Here is a 26,029-nt window from a genome sequence, read left to right as displayed (position 1 = left end):
CAAAGACATTCCCATGTGTTCATTTATGTGTGTCCAGATCGTGCAAAAACCTCCTCAGATTGTTAAATGAGCATTCATCAGATTTGCTTTCATTCCCACTCATAAAAGTGCAGAACTCAGAGGACCCCAGGTTCAGACCATAACATCTCCAAAGTGGCCTGTGAAAAATATTTGATCATAAAATGCTGGGTCAGACTATCTTCCCCATGATTTTGTTTCTCAAAATACATCTGGGCTGCGCACAAACAGGATGGATTACACAGTGATGTTAAAACTAAGTACACTCCACTGATTGTTTTACTTTTTCAACATATAGATATTGAATCTTCATTTCAACAACAATGATAGGGAGGATATAACAAATATCATACACCATTTACATTTTGTGGTCCATTGTGTAATTTAAATAAACATAAATGCAAATTTCACATGTGGAAAAACTAAGTACACACCTACATTTATCATTCCTTCAAATACCTAAAACAGTACCAGAAGACACGTTTGGCAAAAACCAAAGAGAACATTTCACCAGAAGAACCTGATACCAACTGTAACACATGGTAGTAGAAATGGTATGGTTTGGGGCTGCTGGCTTTGCTGCATCAAGGCCCGGGCAGCTCACCATTCCAGAATCTGCTATGAATTCTTCATTGTACCAGAGGGTGCTTGAGGATAATGTGAGCTTGCAAGGTGGCAGTGACCCTAAACATTCCAGTTACTCCTCCAAGGAATGGTTGGAAAAAAAGAAATGGAGGGTTCTGGAATAGCCAGATCAAAGACTGGATCCAAATCCCATCAAGATGATTTGAAACAGGCTGTCCATGCAACAAACTGCTTGTAAAAACTAGACTCAATTTAGGATAGGATAGACCTATCCTCTGTAAATTCCCTTTTAAAACCAACCAAGTTTTTGGTCCATCTCCTTGACACGGAGATTGGTTATGAATTCCACTGGTTAATTATGCCCTGTATGAAGATCTGCTTTCTTTTCTAAATCTCTTTCCAATCAGCCTTACTGGATGGCCCTTGGTCCTAGTGTCTTGAGAAGGGGGGAAAAGCATTCTTCTCATCCACTTTCTCCATGCCATGCATGACTTCGTATACTCTTACTTTATCCAGACAAAATTGTCCCATACATTAGTTGGAATCAGCTACGCTTGCTAGATTGCTGAATGATCTGACTCAAGAGTGAGCAGCTTCTTCTGTTCATACATTATGAACACGGAGGCTGCCACAGATGCTGTTTTCACAACAGTGATTGTTCCAGCACATTACAGCAGGAATGGAAAGATCAGTGGGTGATCCAAGGGGCAGATTGTTTTCCTCATTTTTTGTTGTTACAGGCTGGAACAACCACTAATGTGGAGGTCCGATATTAAAGATATGGCATAAATAATTAAAATCTTACATATCCATGTAAAATGTTGGAAGGGAAGGGGGAAGAGAGAAGAGGCCAGGGAAACCACAGAAGCCACAAAAAAAAAAAAAAAGCCATACAAAATGCTTTTGTTGAAATCACTGGAAAGAATAGTATCCCTCATTCCCACAAGTCAAGGACAATTCAATTAAATAAGAGGAGAACAATATTTCTTATTTCCCATTTCATTGCATCCATCACAGAAGTGAGAAATGGATATTGGTTGCATGTTCTGCAAAATAATTTGTATTCAAAAAAAAGAAAGAGAGAGAGAGAAATGAAGGCATAAATATACATTCGTGGGCTTTAATGAAAATGACATAATCAATTTATCTTGCCCTCTGGAATCCAATTTTTAACCTGCCAGTTTCAATAACTGTTTTTAACATTGGGAATATAGGCAGCTGTGGGCAAGGGTGAGGAAAAAAACCCTGATTTTCTTCATAACAGGTCAAGTCATTACCAATGGATTTTTTGCAACTATTTTGCAGTTTAGAAAAGAGACTTGGTTCCTTAGAAATATTAAAATGCTAAAATGGAAGGAAAGCAAGAACTACAAACAGCTAACTCCAATGTCACAGAAGCATCCATGTGTGTGTGATCAAAGAAGGCAAGATGGTAGCCACAATTGCACGATTAAACCCCTGACACCTTCTTAGGTGCATCACAACACATGTAAAGAAGGGGGGCTTCGCCTGCACAGTCACTGCTGTCATCTTCACTTTTTCATCCAACCCCTGTGGATTCCCCTACCCTGCACCACCCTGTGTACCCCCCAGATATGATGAAGAAGGAAAGGCACTTGCAGACATCATCTCATCAACAGGTGGATACAACTAAGAAATGTCAATTACTGGGATTCCTAAACTGGTGGGAAGCCAGCTATAAAACAAGCTAATTAATAAAAATGAAGTCACTTGAAAGAGGTTGTGTGCTGTTTAAAGACAATCTCAAAATATATACTATGATATATGTAACATAAAAAAAAGAGGCGAGCAGATTGTTACTTTCTTTCTATTTGATAAATCAATACAATACAAAATTTTAGCAGCTCTATTCATTTGGCACAAAAATCTACTTACAAATCTTAGAATTATTTGCACATCTGAGGAAATAAGGTAAACATATGACAGGATATAAAGACAGGATATAAAGTTAGTCCAGCCATTCCAGAAACAGTTCAAGGAAAGCAAACCTAGATGCTAAATACTTATTCTTCATTCTTAGTTCCATGTCTAAATACAGTTCAGTTAGAGATAAGATTAAAGAGAATAGTCTCAGCTTATGGAACTCTATTTGTCAAAATATGACAAAAAATTCATTTGTTTTAAAAGTGTTTACTGCCTTTTAAACCATGTTTTTCCAGGACAAAATTAAAAAAAAAATTAAAATCAATTTTAATTAATTTTTTTAAAAGGAAAGAGAGAAGAGAAAGATACGAAAATAGATTTTTGAATGATTAATCTGTTCATTATCTTTTTAAAAGAATGTACCTCCAATTAAAGCAGATATGAACTTTGGTCATTTTACTAAAAGCATTATTATGCCGGTAAGTGTTTTTATTCATCCTACTCAAGTAATACTCAGAAATATTATACGTAAAGCTCTTTAAAAAAAAAAAAAAAGGATAATAATCTGAGCAAAAAAGCAGACAGAAAACTGAATTAATATTATCACTTCTATTAATGTAAAATAGGATTTTTTTTTCAAAAAAAGGCTATTCTTAAGTCATTCAATTCTGAGAAGCTCAGTTTATATACACACAAAACCTCATTTTATATACACGCACAACTATGCTCTATAAAGAAACACAAGGCCATCAGCAAATGTAACATTGCTTCCCTAACCTGAGACTCTCCAGATGTATTGGATGCAGAGGCAAACATGGGTGGGGCTGGAGATGGAAGGACTGCACCTTGTAGAATTCCTAGCCCACCTGATTAGGTCAGGTTGGAGAAGAAGCCCAATCACAAGGGCCAATCTGTAGTCCATTGACCAGTGATACCTTCTGAGCTCCCTTGACACACCTGGCCTTGCCAGAAGTATTTTTAGCTTTGGTATTTTTTCAGACAATGGAGAGCTGTTCTCACAATGGGAGGACTATCAAACTAGACTGGAAAGTCCTGATCTAGATCCCATGACTTTTGGAGAACTTTCCTCATGTTCCCTTCCTGCTAAAAGAGAACTCCTTATTAGCTGCGTCAAACAATAAAGCCCTGATATGACAGACTGAGGTTCAAGCAGGGGTTTCTTAATCTAATCTGTTTAAAGCTGAAACAGTTAAGCAAATTTGCAGCTGTAAAATTTCTGCTTGCCTGAGCAAAATAATCAAACAAATCAAGGTTACACAATCAAGGTTCAAATATGTTTAAACTATCCAGTCAAGCTTCATCAAGAGGGCTCTTGTGAAGCTATAAATTCACCTTTCAGTTTTAGTCTGGCATGCAGCCTTGATTTATCTTTTGCAGGAGAGAAAGGGAGAAATCAGAGACTGATTTATACTTTTCTTAGAGCACCATGAAGACAGCATCTTTAGAATATTTTACTGTATCTTAAACTACAGAAAAAAGTGTATTCCTTTTAAAATTGCATTGGCTACATTATTATGTTTCAGATTGTCTTTTTGTAATTTTGATTATAGCAACCACTGAACATTAGTTACTAGTGTTGATCTGTATATTTATTCATATTGTAACATAGTATGCATTTTAAAATTTAAGGCACTTAAATACACAAGCTTGCTGACTGAAGATGTATAATGTTTTCCTTTGGAAAACTGCTGGAAAAGTAACAAAATTGTTAGCTGAACTTCAAAGCTCAGCTCACTGCTTCTGGTAATAATTCAAATCCATGAGTTGAGGAAGTGGGGTATTAATCAGAGCTACCAGGTGAGAGGATTAAATTCTTTAAAAACCGGGACACCTTTAAATCAAATAGAATCAATGCTGAACCTAAGCAGAGGGTAAGCTTGACAGATTATAACAGATACCAGATTTTGGTTATGAAAAAAAAAATCACCTTAGAAAGTCAGAACTATAGTTATTAAAATATACATTTGGAGTTCTAAAACAAAAAAATGAAAGACCACCAACAATTTTCAAATGAAGTAGTATTTAAAAGTTGTACAGGTAGTCCTCGATTTACAACCAATCATTCAGCGACTGTTCAAAATTACAACAGCCTAAACGAAGGGATCTTACGACTGGTCCACAAAGTTGTGGCCACTACAGCATCCCACAGTCACGTGATCACGATCTAGGCACTCAGGTGCCCAGCTCATGATTACAATGTCACTGCAAGCACAGTCATGTGATCGCCATTTGCAATCTCCCTGGCAGCTTCCCACAAGCAAAGTCAATGGGGAAGCCAGCAGGGAAGGCTGCAAGTTGCTTCCGTAAGTCGCTCCCACCACTTATTCTCCTGAGGAGCCCCACTGAGCTCATCTCGTACCCTGTAGCACCCCCTCCCCATGCTCCCCAGCATCCACCTGCAGCCCTCGCGGGCCCACCCCTGCTTCCTAGCACCTGCCCATGCCAGCCCACCCGCATTCCCTAGCACCCAACCATGGTACCCCCTACTCCCCTGCGGCACCCCCAAGTTCCGTGCCTGGGATGCCCGCCTATTCCCGCTTAATGACCCGTGCGGTCCTGGGGTTATGACAGCAAGAGGGACTGCTGTCACTAAGCGATGTGGTCACATGACATCGTACTTTATGGCTGCATCGCTTAGCAATGGAAATTCTGGTCCCAATTGCTGTCGTAAGGCAAGGACTAACCTGTAAGTACTTCTGCTTTATTTCCACCTCTTAATTGTCTTCCAGTGTCTTCATGTCAACCTCTATTGCATATCACTGTCCTGATTTACAAGTTACGATGCATGTGTTCCAGCCATGATAAGCAGATCTACTGTTTATTACTGTTTCCAATGATCTAATGTTTCCATTTCCAGTAGCAATTTTCTGTTATAATTTAGTGGTATTCTGTCTGCACATTTTTTCCAAGATGCTCACAAACAGAATCGTTTTTCCAAAATAAAGCTGGCACTTAATTATAAACACAATAGTGCACTGCATTATTAATGAAAGTCCACAAAGTAATAAATGCTTTGAGAGAAAAAAATCTAGCAAAGCATGGCTAAGAAATCAAAAGGGCTGCAGGGTGCTGAGTTTTTTCCTTCTCAGTAATGGCATCAGTTCCATGAAATGCTTTACTCAGAGAAGCCCACCTGGGCCCATCATTCTGTATTTCCTGGCAAACCACTAACTGTTTCATAAATCCTGCTGAAATTGGGCTTTCTCTGGTACTAATATTTGAAATATCTTTACAGGATCATGCTATAGATATTCTTTGTTATCTGATGCTTTTTTTGTGTGATTTTACCATCTTATGTGATAGAAGATATAGATATACAGATATATAAAGAGAGAATTAATGCTCCGTTAATTTTACTACTGTTATTTTCTCTAGTTTCTTTATTTACTCTTCCTCCAGAATTACAATCAAGAAAACACTTTAAACCCACTGCGGCCCCTTGATCTTCACTGTTCATTCTGGGAAAACTAAAATTTGACAGTTACTTAGTACTTACATCTTAACTGAGGTCTCTAAATAGAAAATATACAGTCAGGTCCAGAAATATTGGGACATCGACACAATTCTAACATCTTTGGCTCTATACACCACCACAATGGATTTGGAATGAAACAAACACAATGTGCGTTAACTGCAGACTGTCAGCTTTAATCTGAGGGTATGTACATCCAACTCAGGTGAACGGTGTAGGAATTACAACAGTTTGCATATGTGCCTCCCACTTGTTAAGGGACCAAAAGTAATGGGACAGAATAATAATCATAAATCAAACTTTCCCTTTTAAACACTTGGTTGCAAATCCGTTGCAATCAATCACAGCCTGAAGCCTGGAACGCATAGACATCACCAGACGCTGGGTTTCATCCCTGGTGATGCTCTGCCAGGCCTCTACTGCAACTGTCTTCAGTTCCTGCTTGTTCTTGGGGCATTTTCCCTTCAGTTTTGTCTTCAGCAAGTGAAATGCATGCTCAATGGGATTCAGGTCAGGTGATTGACTTGGCCATTGCATAACATTCCACTTCTGTCCCTTCAAAAACTCTTTGGTTGCTTTTGCAGTATGCTTTGGGTCATTGTCCATCTGTACTGTGAAGCGCCGTCCAATGAGTTCTGCAGCATTTGGCTGAATGTGAGCAGATAATATTGCCCGAAACACTGCAGAATTCATCCTGCTGCTTTTGTCAGCAGTCACATCATCAATAAATACAAGAGAACCAGTTCCATTGGCAGCCATACATGCCCACGCCATCACACTACCACCACCATGCTTCACTGATGAGGTGGTATGCTTAGGATCATGAGCAGTTCCTTTCCTTCTCCATACTCTTCTCTTCCCATCACTCTGGTACAAGTTGATCTTGGTCTCATCTGTCCATAGGATGTTGTTCCAGAACTGTGAAGGCTTTTTTAGATGTTGTTTGGCAAACTCTAATCTGGCCTTCCTGTTTTTGAGGCTCACCGATGATTTACATCTTGTGGTGAACCCTCTGTATTCACTCTGGTGACGTCTTCTTTTGATTGTTGACTTTGACACGCATACACCTACCTCCTGGAGAGTGTTCTTGATCTGGCCAACTGTTGTGAAGGGTGTTTTCTTCACCAGGGAAAGGATTCTTCGGTCATCCACCACAGTTGTTTTCCGTTGTCTCCCGGGTCTTTTGGTGTTGCTGAGCTCACCGGTGTGTTCCTTCTTGTTCCAAACAGAATGTTCCAAACAGTTGTTTTGGCCACGCCTAATGTTCTTGCTATCTCTCTGATGGGTTTGTTTTGTTTCTTCAGCCTAATGATGGCTTGCTTCACTGATAGTGACAGCTCTTTGGATCTCATCTTGAGAGTTGACAGCAACAGATTCCAAATGCAAACAGCACACTTGAAATGAACTCTGGGCCTTTTATCTGCACATTGTAATTGGGGTACTGAGGGAATATCACACACCTGGCCATGGAACAGCTGAGAAGCCAATTGTCCCATTACTTTTGGTCCCTTAACAAGTGGGAGGCACATATGCAAACTGTTGTAATTCCTACACCGTTCACCTGAGTTGGATGTACATACCCTCAAATTAAAGCTGACAGTCTGCAGTTAAGGCACATTGTGTTTGTTTCATTCCAAATCCATTGTGGTGGTGTATAGAGCCAAAGATGTTAGAATTGTGTTGATGTCCCAATATTTCTGGACCTGACTGTACATTTCTGAGTTTCTGTATCTACATGTTTTGCTAAACTTATCCTAATTCACAGGCTTATGTTTCAAGTAAAAGGGCACTAGTAACCAATATTGCATGAAATTATTTACTTTCCATTTCTATTACTAATTTAGAATTTGCTACATTAATGTTTCCATTAACAAATGACAACTTTTTATTCGTTGGTCTCTAGCATATTTCTGTTTATACTCCACCATCTTTCCTGCTATGGATTTTACTTAGGTGTGCATATCAAAAATGCTTATAGATATAACCTTTACAGAAGCTGTCAGTCAGCCAAATACCATTCTTAATTACAGTATACAGGTTGTCTTCGCTAAATGACCAATCATTCAGCAACTGTTCTAAGTTATGACAGCACAGAAGAAGTGATAGTTACGACTGGTCCTTGCAGTCACGTGATCATATTTGAATGCTCAGCGACTGGCCTGCATTTCTGACAGTTGCAGCATCCCATGGATATGTGATCATCATTTCTTACCTTCCCTGCTGGCTTCCCACAAGCAAAGTCATTGGGGAAGCTGGCAGGAAGTCGGAAGTTGCAATCACATGAAGTCCTCTCTTAACAACCTGCGTGGTCCTTGCTTAACGACCATGACCTCCCAACTTAGTACTTTCTAACTACGTTGGAACACTAACTTCCAGAATTCCTCTAAAAGCCTACCCGGAGTTGGGAAAAGCCATTTTATATTTTATCTCATGTTTTGGAATCTATACACTTTGGACTTTTTATCACTTTTTTTTCAAAACAGATTTGTTGGGATATTTTCAGTGAGGCAGTAGGACTTTCCCTCTAAATACTTCTTCAAATAAAGCCCACATCCAGAATGAAATATATTTGCTCAATTACAGCTGGAATACTTCTTTTCATGTCCTAATTCACATTCTTTTTCTATTTCCTTACGTCATTAGCCAATTCTGTTAATCTAGAGGTACAGTTACCATATTAATCCATGATTAACATTATTCAGCTACCTCTAAATAACAGTTTTCAAACTTGTTTCAAACTCTAATTTTACATTCCATTAAAAAAATGTTTTGGTAAACATTGGTGCTGATAGAAGAAAGTGAACAATCTGGGGAAACAAACAGACATTTAGTGGAAAAGACATAGTTGTTTATAAACTTTAAGCAATGGTCTGTGATGAAAAAGTAAGTACATCTACTCTGGACTTGACAGGAAGCATGTCTACAGTAGAAGTCAGTGTCTTATACAATGTCATATTCTGGGGAGTTTACTGTAGGGGAGAAGCTTATGGATAGAGTGTGTGTGTGTGTGTGCGTGTGATGGGGATAATTTTCACATATATAATGCAGTGATTAAATCTGAGTCCCATGAAATGGGTTTCATCCTATAAGTCATCCCAGCTGCTGGAAATCAAGTTCCTTCTCTCCAAATGCAGTAAATTACTAAAGCTTGGAGTACACAATCAAAATATTAAAGTATTATATAAATCCTGTGGCAATTAGCTTAAGCATCCACTCTGAAGCAACCTTTGTTTTGCAGCAAATACAGATAGTCCTCACTTAACAACCCTAATTATGACTGGCAACTCTGTCGCTAAGCGAAATGGTTGTTAAGCAAAACATCATGATTGTGCTGCTTAGAAGCAGTTCGAGCAGTCCTGGTTGCTGTCGTTAAGCGAATCCCACCAGTCATAAGGTGAGAACCCACTCCAATCCAAGCCATTCTTGGCTTGATCCCTCCCAACCCTGAGCCTCGATTCTCCCAGGGCAAGGGACGCTTTTGGAGTATCACTGAGCCAGAAGAGGCTGACTCACTTCTGTCCTGCACCAATTGCATCCGCTTCAATCCCCCCACCCACCAATCTCTCCCCATCTCTGCCCTTTTGACCACCCTGCTCAGCATGGCCAAGGTGAAGAGGCTGCTATATTCTGCTGCCTCCCCAGATCTTCCTCCTACCTTCCCCTCCACATTGTCCTGGGGGTATCAGCAGTGGGGGGGGGGGGCCTGCAGAGGTGGGGGCCAGCAGTGGGGTGACATGGAGGCTCTGTCCCACCCTTCGCCCTCACCTCTACCCCAAGGAGGACCAAGTAGAAGGAAGGTCTGGTAGAGTGGTAGTGGTGGACTACAGCAGCTTCTTCATCTCGGCCATGCTCTGCAGGGCAGTTGAAAGGGCAGAAATGGGGGTGGGGGTGGGGGTGGGGGAGATAGGCATCATAAATACACAATGGTTGCCAAGTGCCTGAATTTTGATCATGTGACCATGAGGTTGCTGCAATGGTGGTAAGTGAGAGGATTGGTCATAAGTCCATTTTTTCTGTGCCATCATAACTTCAAACAGTCACTAAATGAATGGTCATTAAGTGAGGACTATCTGTATTCTCAGTTAACTATCATTTATACAACCATGATCACATATATTTATTTTTCTGCCTACAATGTTCAGCTGTTGAACAGAACACTTTGAAGCTTCCTATTAATTAGTGACAATTCTGAACAATATCCATTCCAATGAGCAGTTGCTTGGTTATTAAGTGGGGAATTGTGCAGGACTACATAATGCCAGTTGTTGAAGCACTGCATGGGCTGCCTTGAGCTCCCATGGCCATATTAAGAAATGGACATGTTGACATATCCACGAAGCCCTAAAAGACAAGATTGATCAGCACCTTGAGTACTGAATCCAGTTCAGGGCAATGCATTTTAAGAAGAATTCAGAGAAACTGGAACAAGTTCAGAAATGAGCAACCATGATGACTGGAGAACTAGAAAAATTGAAAGACCTAGACATGTTTAGCCTTGAGAAAAGATCTGTGAAAGGGGATATAACAGCATTCTTCAAATACATGAAACAGTGTCTCACAGACTCCTCACTTAATGACTGGAAATACGACTGGCAACTCCATCGCTAAGCAACACAGTTGTTAAATGAAATAACCAGTGACCACACTGGTCAGTTCTGCTGAAGTCATTAAGCAAATCACCCAGAGTTAAGCACAACATCACATGACCACAACTTGCAACATCCTGCTGGCTTCCCCACTGACTTTGCTTGGCAGAAGCCGTTTATAAAGCCCGCAAATGGCAATCACATGACTGTGGGATGCTGCGACTGTCAAAAATGCATGCCAGTTGCAAAGCATCCAAATGGTGATCATGGACCATGGGGATGCTGCAATGGTTGTAACTTTGAGGACCAGTCATAAGGCTACTTTTTCAGCGCCATTGTAACTTTGAACAGTTGCTGAACAAGCCAGCCAGTAAGCGAGGACTAGCTGTATGGGATGTAGAACGTGGGATAATAGATTTATGGTACAGGAAGGCAGAGTCCAATTGAATGTTGGAAGAAATTTCCTAACAGTAAAAACAGTCTGGCAATGGAACCAGCTACCCTGAGAACTGGTGACATCTCCTTCACTGGATACATTCTTATCAAAGGCTAGACAGCAATTTATCTGGAATGCTTTAATTTGGATTCCTGTATTGAGCAGGTGACTGAACTCAATAGCCTAAATGGTCCTCCCCAACTTTCTAATTCTATCATCTACATAAAAGTTTTCCTCCCACAATACCATCCACTAAAATCAGCTGGAGAGGCCCTGATCCCACTGATTGTTCAATTTGTGCTACAATGGCCAGAAGTAAAGCTTTTTTGATGATAATGGCCCAGTTATAGAACTCTTTCTCAAGGGAAATTCAGTTATGCAATCCAGCCCAAGACACACTTGTTTATCAAGCATTTGCAGGTCACAACTGCTCCAGGACAAGACTGCTTTTTAGATGAACTAAGTGAACTGTAATTGCTGTTGTTACATTTTGTTTTATGGCATTTTAATTTACTGTTGATTACTTGGACTCCTTTGAGAGAAAAATGATGGATATGCAGGCATAGCCTTCTAAACTTATTTTTTCCAGTTGCGAGGCTCCTATATTTATTTGGCTTCCTTTAACAAAGCAAAATTCTGTGAATACGTTTGTGTCCCTGTTGCCTTCTGCGATGCAGCTGTGACTCTGCTTTAAGCTATTCCTGAGCTGCTTCACACGAAAAACCAGAATCATAGCAAGCCTGAACGAAAACATTCACTGCCTTCACCACTTTTGTCCTCTCATACAATTAAGAAGAAAGTGTTGGCAGTTTCCATTTCCATAAATTCTGGCTCAGCATTATATCTGTACAAACCAGAGATCATTATGAAGAAATTTGATGTATTGTGGTTTGAAGATGTTTTGTTTACAAACTGGCCAGAGTCTGTTATAAAGCAGGATGCCCCATTCATAAGTATTGACAAGGTACAATTTTGCTGCCAAAATCCTCCACCTTGGAAGCCCATGACTTTCCTTAAGTTGATGCATGTTGGGCTTTACATACAGTGCCTGTTATGTCTAAGCCCTAATAGCAATGCAGTTCATATATAAATCCTATGTGAAACCCTAACTTAGAAGCTAGATGAAAACCAACTAATGCTTGACTTGTGGCTAGCTAAATAACCCAGCTTTGTAAACTGAATTATATGGGGAAGACAGCAAGAAATCAATTCAGGAAATCTTTAATTTGATAATACTACTTTTTTGTACAGCAATTTTTTTTACAGTTTACTGAGTCCTGGATCCAATAAATAAAATGTGTGAACTATGAAAAGTAGTGGATATTAAAATGTATTTATTTATGTAGTCTAAAGCACCGTGGTATATCTCAGAAGTAAAGCTATGTAGACGTTTGTCTTGGTATATGTGAGATTTTGTATTAAAGCCCTCCTTGAAAGATGTCAATTAATTCAGAGAAATAGCACCACTCTTCTTCATTATCTTTCTTCAAAGGCTGTGCAAAGATTCTGTGGAAACCAAGATTTGGAGAAAACACAACTTCTCTAGAGTGCAGCTACTTCAAATCCCTGATTTGCTGCATTGTATGTGAAGAATGATTTACCAACCTATACTTTTACCTAGTCAACTTCATGAGACTATTCTGAAGATACATTAGAGTTACAAAGCACCATATAAACTGACAGGTCTCTTCAGAAAGTGGTATGTATGGGTTTTTGTTTTTTTTTAAGTCAATATGGGAAACTAATTAGAGCATTAGGTCAGGACTGGGGAGCCCCATATTTAAGTCCACACTTACTGTGGACCATCACCAGATGACTTTTAGTCTCCCTCTCTCCATTCAACCTATCATGCAAGGCTGTTGAGATAAAACGACAAGAGGCAGTGTGTGCTGCCATGAATTCTTGAAGGAAAAGTGGGATACACACTTAATTAAAAAGTGAACATATAGGTCTTTTTTTCCTTGCATATTGCTGACTGTCAGAAAGCTTCCTGGCATAATGGTTTTGTCTTTTTTTTAGAGACAGATATAAAATTAGCACTTGGTAAGGATTTTAAATACTCTTATACAGGGATGGCAGACTGTAAGCTTATGGGATATGTTCTGCTTATTTTATTAGAGCCCCAGTAGCAAAGCAGTAGCAGTGGGAGGAAGAGCATATATTACACTAAGAAGTGCATTACCTCCAAACAGTACTCAGCAGAGGAATTTGTCTTAATTTTCAAAACTGAATTCACAGATTTTCCACACAAAATCCACTACCAGGTGTTACCACAGGCTTTTTTTCATGCAAATTTAAAGTATAACATATAATTACAGAGTTAGTCCCAAAGAATAAAAGGGGGGGGGGTATTATTAGCTTGATTGAGTAACTGAAATTTAGATACTCCTATAGTATTACTGGAAATAAAAACATTATCCCCAAGTTATTTAACAGAATTCTGACCAACTTAAAATGGATGAATTAATTTTGGAGTGCATAAGCATTTAAAAACAAATGTCTGTCTGACAAAGCAAAAAGTTAATGTTAGAATTATTTGCAATATTCTTCTGCAACATTATACAAAAATGACTGAAAGCTCAGCACCTGAATTGTGGGAAATAACAAAACCATACCTCATGACATCATGATGCAAAACCCTGAGGTCTGGGGTCAGGATGTCATGATCTCATTGCGTGCATTTCTTTGACAAAATCTTAAGTTTGCAGCAGATGACTACAGTTGGAGTTTAAATCAGAAACACTACAGGTAGCTCGCATTAGTGTGAGTATGAATAATGCAATATTCGATTTAGTGAGAATTGTAAATTGATATGTCACATTTAATGCAACCCAAAATTCAGTCAACGCGAGGATAGCACACGCGCAATTCAGGCTAGCGCATGCACAGTTGGGGTTTTAGGTGCTGCAAATTTGTGCAAAAAGGAAGATTCCGTCAGTGGAAAACAGTACAAGTTTAAAAAAGAAGAGGCTCGTTATTACATTAAAGCAAAAATGTGATGTAATTGAACAACATGAACATGGTCAAGGGAACACTAAATAGGACGAGATGCTGGCATGCTTGAATCTGAGGTAGAATTTTTTTGTTTTTATTTTGCTTTCTATACCTATTCTGTGACTTTGTTAACCATAAATTTAAATTACAAGTATATTCTTTTTATCCTTTACTGTAAAATTTCATTAATATATATATATAAAAAATTATGTTTAAAAATTTTCATTGCCTATTCCCCTCAAGCTGGAACCAACTGCGGTACCCTATTTTCCATAGCAATATCACTATGAATACTGTGAATTCGAATAATGCAACCATTTCGTGCGATTCATTAACTGTACTAATCGAGACCTACCAGTACATTGAAGCAATGCTCAGAATATTCCAGAAATTCCCTCCCTCAGGGAGGAAAAAACCTCTGGGATATATATATGTGCATGTGTGTGTTTGAGAGAGAGCATATAATATATTGAAACATACAAATATGTGAAATGGTAATGGCACATTTATGCCTAAACAGCTTATCATCTACCTTATATTAAATCCATCATGCACCCAAAATATTCATCTACTTATTATGACAATATATAGGAAAAACTGTAACTAAAATTTCAGCAACTGAATAATATATATTAGAAACAGTGTTGTTTTTAACACACATTTTCATAATATGCTGATTTTTTTTATATACTTCAGCAGTTTAGGATTGTGCAATCCAAAACCAATTACAGCAGGACTGCTTAATGTGTGGCCCACAAATACAACCCAACCCAGAATAAAAATATAATCTGCTGGATCGAACAAATTTGATACAGAGGATTATCCATCTCTAGCTGCTGGGTGGGGGAGGAAGCGAGGGGTGCATGGGCTGTGGGGGAGAGTTGAGGAGGCTGTGAAGGGGTGCGTGAGAGGCACCGCACGGGTCAGGGAGGATACAGGAGGGTGTGAGGCAATGTGTGGTTTGGGGAGGGTGCGCAGAGGTATGAGGGGGTGCATGAGAGGCACTGCATGGGTCAGGAAGGGTGTGCAAGGGTGCAAGGGAGTGTGTGAGAGGTACCACACAGGTAGGGGAGAGTGTGCAGGGGTGTGGTGCAGGTCGGGAAGGGTGTGCAAGTGCCCTGCACAGCGTGAGCACACAGGGCCAGGGGGAGGGTGCGTGGGTGGGGGAGACTCATCCCAGTGACTTGTGACCTTCCCTGCTGGCTTCCCCATTGACTTTCAGGGGAAGCCAGCAGGGAAGGTTGCAAATGGCAATCACGTGATTGTGGGGCGCTTGGTATCCAGTCATAAGTGCAAACAGGTTGCCAAGCACCCAGATCACAATCATGTGACCATGGGGGTGCTGGGAAGGCCGAACCTCTGAGGACCAGTTGTAACCACCATTCGTTCAGCAGCATTGTAACTTCAAACAGTCACTGAACGAATGGTCGTACATCAAAGGCTGCCTGTATACCCTAATGAACTATGGGTAAATTCACAATTTTGCGATGCTGTCTTTTATGTATAAAGCAGTACAAAATATATTATGTTCATATTTTTTCTAAGAATAGATTGTTTCAAGACCATATTCATAATTCATTTTGTAACCATCCTCAGAACATAAATTATTGGGTGTAAATAATTGCTTTTCCTCTTTGCTCTTTAGGAAATCAATGATTTTTAGCATTTAGCATAACCTATTCAGATAACCTATAGAAATATCCATGAGGGAGGAGTAGTCTATTAACACAAAGTGATAAATAACATATCTATAAGATAGTATTTAGCATGCACAAGATCAAATTAACTAGAATGGCAAATGAAATTAGCATTCCTAGATAAGACACCCTGGGCAGTTTTACATGTAATATTACTTTGTATTCTGTAACTTGGTGCTCCTTAGTCAAGATGAACTACAATTCCCATTATCCCAGCCAAAATGGCCAGAGGCTGGAGGTAACTAGAATTGCAAACCTACAGCTAGTTGGCTGGAGAAAACAGTATTAAACCTCAGTTTAGCCATAGAGATGGGCAACCAAAAGAATGGAGAAGCAGCAGCCCAAGAGACATCAACATCCAGTCCATACATGGACACCCCTAAGCCAACTCTTTCCTTAGGTGCATTCCATGTGTTTATACCTTGCTGCCTTCTGCATGCTTATTACTTATAAGCACATAAAAGGATATAATTGCTCAATTTTATATGAAGCACAGAATGCTGCATTCCGTGAGTGAATAAGTAACCTAAAATGAAGCTCTGAGGGACTGTGGCTATGACAGTTTCTGATATTTTGAAGCCAGATATAAGTAGTCCTTGACCATTCATTTAGTGACCATTCAAAGTTACAACAGCACTGAAAAAAGTGACTTATGATTGGTCCTCATACTGATGACTGTCATACCACCCCCATAGTCACGTGACCAAAATTCAGGCACTTGGCAATTGGCATGTATTTACGATGGTTGCAGCATCCTGGGGTCACGTGATCACCATTTGCGACCTTCCCAGCTGGCTTCCGACAAGCAAAATCAATGGGAGAAGTCAGATTCACTTAATGTCCATGTGATTTGTTCAACAACTGTGGCAAAAAAGGTCATAAAATTGGGTACGGTCATGTGATGCCTTGCTTAACAACCGCACCACTTAATGATGAATTTTCTACTCCCTACTGTGGTCGTAAATCGAGGACTACCTGTAATGCATTGCAGAACTGAAGTTAGTAGTTCTCAGTCTAGATGGATTAATTGTATGGATTGTTGACTAAAGGAGAACAGAAGAAAGGTAAGATATTATAAAAGATGATGAACAACAATTCACATACATGGAGTTCTTTTCCACCAATTCAAGGACTGGGAACTTATTTTCTAACCCAACCAACAGACAATTTCTTTCTCCTTTGCCACCACCACTAATTTCAGGTTCCCTTAAAGCTCAAAAGCAAATGTAAAGCGATAGAAGTAATGAGATATAAATGTGCATAATTTATAACAGCACAATTTGAGCTTCTTTGGCACAGAGCACACATAGCCTTCAATATGGCAAACAATATAATGTCTTTTCAACCAGTACTAAACTATAAGCCTGCAATTAATGTTTTCATTGTTGCAATTAAATGACTCTTTAAGCAAATAGTACATCAGCATATTAGCTGATTTGGTAAAATAATTGAACCTGAATTGCTCTGTAAGCAATTTGGTAAAGAATACAACTACAACTACAACAAAAACAACAACAACCGAGATTAGACTTTAATTTGCTTGCCCTGGTAATTTATGGAATATTTTTGCAAAGAGACTCTGGAGTATTTTATTTTGGTAAAATGTTTACCAAATATTTAGCATTTTTACAGAAAAAACCAGCCCTCTATCACTAAGATACATTATCAGCATTGAAAAGTCATGCTGCATTATCTTCTCTGTTCCTCATTTTGACATGGTTTTTTTCATCATTTGAACAAAACTCTCCACTAAATACCGAAACAAAATGAATGTTAGAAATATTTGTACAAATTTCCAAAATTTAGAGTTTAATATTGATTAAACGCCTTTTGCATATACATACATATGCTCACATACATATTTTTTTAAAGATAGACTCTGTAGAAACTGGGAAAGCTCTGACTGTAGCAGAATGTCCATTGCTAAGCAATGCAGTCTGACTGTAGCCAATCTATGTAAGAGCTACAGGTAGTCCTCGACTTACGACCCAATTGGGACTGGAACTTCCATCACTAAGTGATGTGGTTGTTAGGCAAAAGATCACGTGATCACACCACTTAGCAACCACAGTTCCAGTAGTCTCAGTTGCGGTTGTTAGGCCAGGACAGCACCATTGTTAAGCGAGTTCTTCACGCCACTGCCTTGCTCCACTTGCCTTTGCTTCAACTCCCCCCACCTGCCTATCTCCATCCCATCTCTGACCTTTTGCCTGGCCTACACAGCAGCATTCCTTGGTGGCGGCAGCAGGACCAGCGCTGAATTAGAGGTCTGGGGCCTTCAGCAGTCTCAGCTGGCCATCACTGACCCCAGGCCTCTACTTCAGTCCCAGCATAGCTGGCACTGCTGCTGGGGAGTGCCACCTCAAGCCCCATGCCACAGCCAGCCAGCCACCCCAGCGCACAGCACAAAGCCCCAGCCACCTTGCCACAGGCCTGCTGCACCCAGGTGGCCTTCGCCGTTTTCCAGCCACTGCTGGCAAGGCTCACCCGGCCTGCCTTTTGCAATGCAGCTGCTGGCCACGCCAACCCTTCTTCCCAAGGCCACTTGTGCCATTCTCCAAATCGCACGCACCATTCTCCAAATCATGCGCCCCATTCCCACACTGCTTCAGAAAACCTTTGGAAAGATTCTGAAGTCTCCCAGGGCATTTTGTTCCTTTTTTGCATGCCACTAGTGTTAAAATCTCATGACCAAGAAGTTTTTGCCTGCTACAGACATAATTGATTAGTGTGATATCCTTGTTGTGATTACGATGCAGACAGGTAAATTTGTCAACCATTGATCAATAATTCTAACCCTAGGTGAGATTGCTCCATTGTCCAATGACCAGAAGGATACTTCACATTAGGCTGAATGACATTCTTGGGTGCTGGAGCCAATATGAAAGGGCTGTATTTCTTAGAGCCAAAGCCACCAAAGGACCACTGCTCTTCTCAAGAAGGCAGAGGAAAGAATTTGGGGGTGAGTGGGTAGGCTCTTCCAGAACAGGTTAACGCTTTCAATGACAGCTCCATCATCCTGGTGACATGGTTAGCCCCTCTTCCTTTTTAAATGCCCACACCAGGATTATCTTCACAAATATAAAGTATACAACTGTATCCTTAGGACAGTTTATATTTTCAACTGCTTATGCAGAAAACAACAGGAGCAGACAATCGCACATTTCACAGATTTTCATTGCTGGCTTTTCTATCTTCTACAGAAAAAGAATGGAAGAGTCTTCTCGATGCTTAAATAAGGACAAAATATTTAAGTATGGAGGAAAGCACTTAAGAATTGATAAATGCATGGACTGTCTATTTTGGCAACAATGGAAGTTTCAAGGATCATTTGAATATCCACAAACCAGATCCATTTCTAAGTTTCTAATCTGTAAATGGAGCAAGCTGTCAAAACAAAGCAAACAGCACTTTAAATGACTTGAATACCCCTTCTTTGAAGATAACTACTTAATGGGCTTAAGTAAGTTAAGCAACTTTTATTTACAGCCCTACACAAAACAAAGAAAAGGAAAAAAAGAATAAGGCAGGAAGCTGTCACATAACATTGCTTCTGAAAACAAAGCACTTACCCTGGTGTAGCTATGAAGGATATCGAGACGATTTATATTCACTCAGACATAACTGAAGTGTCTCTTGAGGCACAGAAATAAAATAATTATGCTCATGACTCTCATAAACCAACAGAATTACAAATCCAATTATTTGATAAGATTTGTATGCGCAAAGCTTCTCAAAATCTGAGGGCTTGCAAAAGATATGGAATACAGGCACTTAATACAAACTTAAGCACCAGAAAACTGCCCATATGAGTTAACTTATTCAAGTTGCTAACTACTGTCCCTAAAGATTTGAGGCATGCATGCTAATGTTCCAAAACAATCCACAAATACAGTATATTAAGGATATAAATATAAAGTACACAATAGAATATTAATATTCGGTTATCTCCATTCACTCTTGAATTAAAGCTCTGTGAACAGGAGCTGTACATACAATATAGAACACAATGAAGTTTTTAAAACTTGGGAACCTATTTATTCTGCCGCCATGCAAATACAGTGGTACCTCGGTTCACGAACTTAATTCGTTCCGCGACTCTGGTCGCGACCCGAATTGGTCACGACCCGAAGCACATTTTCCCATAAGGTTCAATGTAATTACTGTTAATCCGTTCTGGTGTGGAGGACAGGGAGGCAGCTATTGCTTGGAGGGAGAGTCCCCCTCCCTACAACCACGTGTCAGGGGCGGAAAATGGCCGCGGACCACGTGTCAGGGGCGGAAAAATGGCCGCAGACCACGTGTCATGGGCGGGAAAATGGCCACGGACCGTGTCACGGGAGGGAAAATGGCCGTGGATCCTGTTTGTGACCCGATCCAGCGTTCGCGACCGGAGGCAAAATTTTGCGACTGGAGCTGTTCGTGACCCGAATTGGTCGTGAACAGAAGCGTTTGTGACCCGAGGCACCACTGTACTGTAAGGAATCTGACTTTCCTCCTCAATGAACACCTTCCTCTCCCAGGAGCATTAACACTCAAATGGCATTATCACTACATCGATGTTCACAGCACCTTCAGATGTTGTTTTCAAATCCTAAATATTAAAGCAAACTTGTTCTCTGAATATGGATTCCAGTGTAATCAAATGACATCATCCACACTCAAAGAGAAGGTATAGTATCAGCAAACTGAAAGGACATACAGCTATTGCATAAATACAATTTTTGTATATTAAAAAAAAAAAGTCTGGAAGAAGAGGCCCAAAGCACCCCAGTGAAGACTGAGCATGCTGTCCGGCGAAAGGGAATGTGAGAGAGACTAATAAAAATAGGAGGTAATGGAGAATTTTTATTTATTTATTTATCAAATTTATCACTGCTCATCTCTTTTTTAAAAAAAAAAAAAACTCTGGGAGGTTTATAGAGAAGCTAAAATCAGTTAAAAATGCAATATAAAATAGAAATAAATAAATAATAAATATAGTCCAAGAGATTATGTTAATTAGCAAGTAGCTTGGGGAGGGTCATCAGGGCACCAGCCATCCCTAGGGTTGATTAAAATTCTTGTTGCCCCATGCAAGCTGGCAGAGCCAGGTCTTTTAATCCTTTCTGGAAAGCCGGGAGGGTAGGGGGCTGCCTCAGCTCTGGGGGGAGAATGTTCCAAAGGGCGGGGGCAATGGCAGAGAAGGCTGTCCTCCTGGGCCCCACCAGCCAACATTCCCTCGCTGACGGGGTCCGCAATATGCCCTCTCTGCCTGACAGGGTGGGATGGATTGATGTGATGGGGGTGAGACAGTCCCTCAGGTAAACTGGACCCATGCCATGTAGGGCTTTAAAGGTGATAACCAACACCTTGAATTGGACCCAGAAGCAAACTGGGACTCAATGCAGCTCCCGCAGTAAAGGTGTTATATGTGCCCTTCTTGGGGCACCCAAGATTGTCCACGTGGGCACATTTTGAACCAGCTGTAGCTTCCAGATGCTCTTCAAGGGTAGCCCCATGTAGACCACATTGCAATAATCTAACCGAGAAATGACCAGGGCATGAGTGACTGACCGGAGAGCCTCCTGATCCAGGAAGGGGCGTAACTGGCGCACCACCCAAAGTTGGGCAAAGACCATTCCAGAAAAAGAAATGGCTGGTTAAATCCCTGGAATTCCAAGCAAAAGCACTACATACCTCAATATTTCATGCTGCATGACCCCCTTAATTAAGTAAGTTCACATATATCCTTTTACATAGTATATAAATCGATGAAAGGCATTAAACTTTGGTTCACTGCTGACTGGCAAGATTTATGTCTGTTTGTGAACTCAGTGCCTCAATGGAACACCATCAGGAAATTCAAGGATAATAAACAAGACTGGGAAGTTAAAAAAAAAACTGGAAGAAGAAAATGGCAAACCACGTTTGTAATATTGCTGAGGAAAGGACATAGACAGGAAACAAGCAAGAGATTAGTTCACCTTGACTGAATCTTTACATTAATCTTTTAGGGAATTTAAATATAGAAGTTAACAAATCTCTAAATCAGGGCTTCTCAGCCTTAGCAACTTTAAGATGTGTGGACTTCAACTCCCAGAATTCCCCAGCCAGCAATTCTGGGAGTTGAAGTCCACACATCTTAAAGTTGCTAAGGCTGAGAAACCCTGCTCTAAATAAAGAGGGATTCAACATTTTGCATCTCCACCACATGCCCTATACCCAGAAAATCTTGGATAAAAAAGCTGTTTATTCCAATTTATATATCAAATTCATATTCTGCCTTTCTAGCAAGATGCTCAAGGAATCTAACATAAAGGAAATATAAAATCAATGCAGAACAGAAAATGAAAGCCTGGTCCCTCTTTCTGCTGTTAGCAATTGAGGAGATGAACTGCTACAGCACAGATAATGAATCAAAGCAAGGTTCAGGCCCATCCGTCTGCTTCTGACAAGCTGAAGTTCTCTAAGCCAGCCCTAATGATGGCAAATGCAAGATATGTTTAATAATTCTGTATCTGCAGTCATTTAGAATTTATTGGAGGATAAGTCTAAATTTCTTGGTACCAAAAAACTCTGTCTTTTTAATTCATCACCTTTCTTTTCCTCCTCTCCTCCCCTCCACATTCCAAAGGTGCTGTGGTGTAAATTTTAGGATTCTTGAAACAATTTGGCTTAAAAATGCTCCCTTTATCCAGATCATAATCCAACATTGCTTTTTTACCAGCACCTCCTTTACATATATATTTGATTAATACTATCTTTGCCTTCTCCATCTTTTCTGTCTCCACTGGGAGTCCCCTCCCCATTATTATATTTTTATTATACATTTTTAGGAAAATAAAAATAAAAATTAGCTTTAAATAACTGAACATACTATATTGTTTTAAAGAATACAAAATCATTGTTAAAATCCAAGTAATATATGAATATCGACAGCAATATTCAATATGGTATAAATCATAAAATGGGATTACAGAAATTTCTATCAGAGCAATTGAAGACTTTATGTTAAGAGAAACCCAAAGCCTGCATGCAGTTATAACCCAAAACTGGGGGTTTGGTTCAGGTTTACTTTTGAAACGCAAAATTATTTTGGACATTGAAGCAAAGTCCCAGAGTTTAATTAGTCCTTCTGCTGCAGAAGGAACTGAGTATACTTTTCCAACAGAAAGCATACAGTATCCTTGCAGCAGTTACCACGGACAAATCTATTTGATGTATTTTGTGGGAATCCACTGGTTTTAATTAGTATTAGTATTTCAGTATTTCATTAATTAGTATTTCAGTCCAAGTAGCAAATGGAGGCCACATACACCAAGCAGATTTTCTCTTTCATCTAAGAATGATTACTTCATACTGTGTGTGCATATGAGTGTACAACAAAGAGAGAAATAAAGTTGGAACACGTCTGAATTGAATTCTTGTCTGATCCAATTTGTGACTTAGTGCAAATTCAGTTTGTGCGCTTCACTAAAACCTAAATGAGATTCCAAGTTAATAATTCCCCATATTAGAAACGGTTTATTATCCAAGTTTGTGAAACAGTTCATAAGTTTGTGTCATGTATGTATATCACATCACTGAAGAAAAAATTCTCATTCAACTGTCTTATGATACATGGGTATATGTGCAGAGTCATATGTACATGTGTAGGTAAGTGAGCAGAGTACACAGCAAATAAATAAAATCCCTCAGCAGGAAGGTGGGGGGATGATCTAATTTAACAACAGGAAGATTACAGCTACATAAATTTTCATCTGAAGTGTTACTACTGGAAGGTCTAAGTTAAGTTGCCCTATTGTACACTGAGTTAAAAGTAACAATGTGAACTTTCATATAAAACCACACTTCCATTTCCTTGTCATTTTCAGCACTTCTGTTTTATTAGATACTCAATCCTACTTCCGCCATGAGTATTACCAATATTCCCAGAATATTATCAGCAAAATTGATTGATATTCCATGTGTGTAACTCTAATACAGTGGTACCTCGGGATACGAACTTAATCCGTTCCGTGACTCTGGGCGTATCCCGAGTTGGTCATAACCCGAAGGAAATTTCCCCATAGGGTTCAATGTAAATCCGGTTAATCCGTTCCGCCCTCTGAATTTGGTCGCACCCCGAGGCAAATTTCCCCATAGGGTTCAATGTAAATCCGGTTAATCAGTTCCGCCCTCCGCCCGAATTTGGTCGCAACCCGAGGCAATTTCCCATAAGGTTCAATGTAATTACCGTTAATCCGTTCTGGCGTCCATGGACCACACGGAAAGCGGCCGGGCGCGGCATGGTGCGGCGCGAAAATGGCCGGGTGCAGCGCGGCGCGGCGTGAAAACGGCCCGGCGCGGCGCGAAAACGGCCCGGCGCGGCGCGGCCCGGCCCGAAAACGGCCTGGCCCGGCCCGGCGCGGCGCGAAAACAGCCCGGCGCGGCGCGAAAACGGCCGCGGACCACGCGGCAGGGCCGGAAAAACAGCCGCGGACCACGTGGCATGGGCGGAAAAATGGCCGCGGACCACGTGGCACGGGCAGAAAATGGCCGCGGACCACGTGGCACGGGCGGAAAATGGCTCGTACCCCGAGGCGGAGTTCGCAAACCGAGGTAAAATTTTGGGGCCAGAGCTGGTCGTAACCCGAAAAATTCGCAAGCAGAGGCGTTCGTATCCCGAGGTATCACTGTATATTTAAGGGTTTGCCTCTTAAATTACTGGATTAAATGAACATTGTTTTAAATGGAATTTCTATACTCAAATTGTGCTTAGATTTTTAAATTTAAAAGTGCATTTGTATTAAATTACTTTTCTAAAAGGCTAACACTGGATTTTAACTTTACTCTGAACTGTTATATATTACAAATTCTCTGTGCAGAACATTTTATCCAAATAAAGATACGTAGACAATTATATTTATTATTTCAATTTTGAGACTGCCCAACTCTATAGTGACTCTCGGCAGCTTACAGATCAAAATTAAAAGAAAACAAAATCTATCAAGAGGAAAAAGAAAACAGTGAACTGGATCCAAAAGCTAAGCAGCCAGTAACCAACCAAATGCAGTAAGTATTTAAGGGCCTGATGTCTCAGTTATCTTATTTATAGCAAGAAGCATTTAATTTTTCTTACAAAAATGTATTTCTATACAGTACTGTCTTCCTGAGGCTTCTCATACTTTTAACTTTACCAGTTGCATAAACATGGCTTTATATGCTTTTTTAATCAATCTGAATAGACAACCATAGAGCAGTCCTGATGTAGAAACAAATGTGAATACTTTAATTATAATTTAACAAAATTCATTTCTGTATCCCATGGTCTATATTATGAGACGTCAGGTTAGGCTAAGCTACAAATCTCTACCCTTTTTAACTTAATTTAATTCAGGTTATTTGATTTAGGTGCCACCTGCCGCCAAACAATTCTGGATTAGGGTTAGTTAGGGTCACAATATAACAAAGAAGATAAAATACAACACAACTCAAAAACATAACCAGAAAAAAAAAAAGGTAAGTAAAAGCAGATAAAAAACAAGACAGTGAATCTGGCCAACACCATATTTAGGAAATACATAACAGCAAGGAGTTGGTATTGTTAGCTAAGTTGCTTTATTGCAGGGAGGAAGTCATATATATGCAGAAAATCATATATATGATTTTCTGAAGATCAAACCCTAGGATTACAGCAGCCCCAGGGTTTAAATCTTAATCCTTTTCCTCCCATCCCATTGAATCATTGGACTTTTGTTCATTTTCCCCCCATCCTTGAAATTAGAACGCACCTGCCCCATGCTTACAAATGGCTCTGTATGGCCCAAACACTTACAGCTTTGTGTATTTCTGGTTGGGTAAATAAGTTTGAGAATGAATTGTCACACTAATAAGGAGGCTGGCAACCATTGTACAAACTTTGCCCAAGTACAACCCAGCTCACATTCCCAGGATGCATCCCCATTCTATCAAAAATTCAGGAGAAAGAAAGTTAGACAATTGCTCTCAATAATGCACACACATTCTGTACATCCAACATATTGCAGAGCAAGGCAATGTAAGTATCTAGAGTGTAGTTTTTAAGAGGAAAAAGAACTGTCTAAAGAATTGAAACCAAGGACACACAATAATTTTTCAAATGTCTATAAATATTGTACATCATTCCAAGTATAATAAATGCAAAAATAGAAACTAATATTCATCTATAATGTTTTTAATAGTTCCTCCCTTTTTTTCTTTTTTCTTTAAACAACCAATAGTGAAGATTTTGGCACTTAACTCAGAGATTTAAATTCTTATTTACTTTGTTAAAACAATTTAATGCACTTAAATGTATTTTAATATTTTCCATGGTTAATTTCCAACCAAAGAT

The 26,029-nt window shown here is 39.8% G+C and overlaps 1 protein-coding gene across 1 annotated transcript in view; it reads right to left on the bottom strand.

The window, feature by feature from the left end:
* Positions 1-26,029, bottom strand: part of DDX10 (DEAD-box helicase 10) — a 163,829-nt gene that overhangs the window by 64,159 nt on the left and 73,641 nt on the right. The gene's annotated exons all lie outside the window — the stretch shown is intronic.

The sequence above is a fragment of the Python bivittatus genome, unplaced genomic scaffold (assembly GCF_059951505.1).
Source record: "Python bivittatus isolate LINGU-HERP-01145 unplaced genomic scaffold, Pbiv_v1 ctg000340_np1212, whole genome shotgun sequence".
Classification (NCBI taxonomy): domain Eukaryota; kingdom Metazoa; phylum Chordata; class Lepidosauria; order Squamata; family Pythonidae; genus Python; species Python bivittatus.
The sequence above is the reverse complement of the archived record's forward strand: the minus strand, read 5'-3'. Positions and strand labels throughout refer to the sequence as shown.